Genomic DNA, 2,959 nt, shown 5'->3' on the forward strand with positions numbered 1-2,959 from the left:
TTGGGGAAGCAAATTAGAATGTGAGGCTTGTACAGGAAAATGCATCAGAACCTACAAAAGACCCAAACCCTGGGAAAATATTATCTGCCTAAATTCTCGGTGGCAGAAAGCAGACAATACATGACCCTGGGAAGAGATTGAAGGCATCACAAAAAAAAGCAAGAAAAGGGGAACTGAAGATACCAGTGGGTGATCAGCAAATACCGAAGAAAAGTATAAGATGTTCTAAAGCAGCATGAGAGGTGAATATGACTGAATTTTTTGCTTAGAAAGAAAATGTGTAGGGTCAAACCCAAGGGGTCTTTATTTGGGTCTTATTCAGGTTGGTTAAAGCTGTCCAAAAAATGGCTTATTTTTTCTGCAAAAAAAATCGGGGGGCAGGAATTTCATCAACATTTTCAGAAGACAATTTGTCCTTTTCATCCTCAAACTGAAAACAGGAAATTTTGGGCTGAAAATCAAAGAAATGAGACAATCTAATTTTCCTTTAAAAAAAATTCTATTGGAAAAGTTTTCACCAACCCTGCTCAGACTAAGCATGTTATGTGCATGCAGGGGTGAGGGATACCACAACAATACATAAGTACTCAGGTAGCCTCAAAAACTTCAATCAATAGGAATGAACAACAGTGGCTGGAAAAGTTTAGACTTTAATATTAATATTGCTCGCAAAATTTTGTCAATATTTCATATGGAAAAGAAAAAGAAAAATTGAGCTGGTTAAAAAAAGTACATAAATTTCCTTCTCTGCTCCATTTTTTGTAGTGATTTTTTTCCCAAAAGTAAAAACAAAAGTGGATTTATCCTAATTTTAATCAAAATTTTGAAATATTCAAGCTGGAATTTTCAAAGGAGCTTGTGGGCAGCGTGATGCCTAATTTGCCTTGCTCATTGGAAAATCTGACCTTTGGAATTCAATGGAAATTCTGCTTAATTTCAATGGGAGTTGAGCACCTAACTCTCTGAGGCGCCATTGAAAATCCCAGTGTCAGTCTTTTCCAACCAGCTCTAGGGTCATCTTATTGCAGTGTAAGATAACACTTTTGGGTTAACATCTTAATCTGCATGAGATGGAAACTCATACAGAGGAAGAAGAAGAAGCGGTAAATGAAGAAGCAGCAAAAGAGGGAGAAAGGGATAAGAGAATTAGAAGAACAATGCTGAATTAGAGAGAATGAGGATGTCAGTTGAGGAGCTACTAACTGGTAATATGGCAAAACCAAAAACGATTAAAGGTCTAGAAAACATGACCTGTGAGGGAAGATTGAAAAAAAAAACTGTTTTTCTTTATTCTGGAGACGAGAAGACTGAGAGGGGACATGTTAACAGTTTTCAAGTACATAAAATGTTATTACAAGGAGAGGGAGGAAAATTGTTCTTCTTAACCTCTAGGACAAGAAACAATGGGCTTAAATTGTTCAAGGGAGGTTTAGATTGGACATTAGGAAAAACTTCCTAACTATTAGAGAGGTTAAGCACTGGAATAGATTGCCTAGGGAGGTTGTGGAATCTCCATCATTGAGGATTTTTAAGAGCAGGTTAGACAAACACCTGTCAGGAATGGTCTAGATAACACGTAGTCCTGCCATGAGTGCAGGGGACTGGACTAGATGACCTCTCGAGGTCTCTTCCAGTTCTATGATTCTGTGATTATAACATTATTTGATCATGAAAGGGTGATCACAAAAGTGTGTCTTGCAGTGTCTCCCAGGACTGAGGTTCAAAGGCTCAAGGACACTTCTCTTAAACCAAAAATGGCCAAACTACACAGGCTAAATCAAACAGACATTGATGGATTCATCCTCTTAAGATTCTCCAATCTATGCGAGTCTCAGGTGCTGCTCTTTCTGTCTTTTCTCATTATTTACATTGCAACAATCACAGGAAATGTTTTGATTGTGGTAACAGTTCTGTCCCAGCATTGCCTTCATACCCCCATGTACTGGTTTCTCAGCAATTTGTCCTTCCTGGAAATCTGCTACACCACAAATATCGTCCCCAGGATGCTACTTGGTTTCCTGTTGGAGAAGAGGATAATATTATTCCCTGTCTGTATGATACAGTTCTACCTCGTTGCTTCATTGGGAACCACGGAGTGCTTGCTCCTTGATATGATGGCTTAAGAACGGTACCTGGCTATATGCTATCCACTGCACTATGCAGTTGTCATGACTGGCAGAGTCTGCATCCAATTAGCAGTTGGTTCCTGGGCATGTGATTTTCTGATACCCATGATAACAGTATCTGTGGTGTCCCATCTGACATTCTGTGGTCCCAATGAAATCAACCATTTTTTCTGCAATTTCAAACCTCTCGTAAAACTCTCCTGCACGGACTGTTACTCAGTCGAAACCACTGTTAGCATCTTGTCCTCGGTTGTAACCTTGGTCCCATTTCTCTTAATCCTGGTGTCCTACACTCACATCCTCAGGGCCATCCTGAGAATTCCTTCCACCACTGGGAGGCAAAGGCCTTCTCCACCTCCTCCTCCCATCTCATTGTGGTCACCACTTTCTATGGGACCCTGATTGTCATGTACGTGGCCCTCTCAGCAAATGACTTGCCAGCTCTTAACAAGGTCTTCTCATTGCTGTACATCACAGTGACCCCCATGTTTAATCCCATCATATACAGCCTCAGAAATCAGGAAGTTCGAGAGTGTGTGAACAAACTCCTAAGGGCAATAGTTTTGAAGGGTGGCAAATTCAAGATCACATTATGCAAATAGGAATAGAAGAATCTATCTAATCTATCTATCTGTCTATCTATCTATCTATCCAATACACCCTACATCATGATGTCTATGTGATCATCCTTCTTTTTTAACCCCTCTTGAAATCAGTCACAAACATTGCAATGACCTTGAAAACCCTAACAGTTAGGGGATTTGTTGAGTAACCTGTGATGAAGAATTCCTGGAGCTACCTATAACCCTTGGAAATGATAGAAATGCTGGGGA

The 2,959-nt window shown here is 39.9% G+C and overlaps 1 pseudogene; it reads left to right on the forward strand.

Annotated features, from left to right (window-relative positions):
• The first annotated feature begins 1,754 nt into the window (after nucleotides 1-1,754).
• Nucleotides 1,755-2,728, forward strand: LOC127031807 (olfactory receptor 11A1-like; annotated as a pseudogene).
• Nucleotides 2,729-2,959: the final 231 nt, after the last annotated feature.

This window comes from Gopherus flavomarginatus, chromosome 11, assembly GCF_025201925.1.
Source record: "Gopherus flavomarginatus isolate rGopFla2 chromosome 11, rGopFla2.mat.asm, whole genome shotgun sequence".
NCBI classification, from domain to species: domain Eukaryota; kingdom Metazoa; phylum Chordata; order Testudines; family Testudinidae; genus Gopherus; species Gopherus flavomarginatus.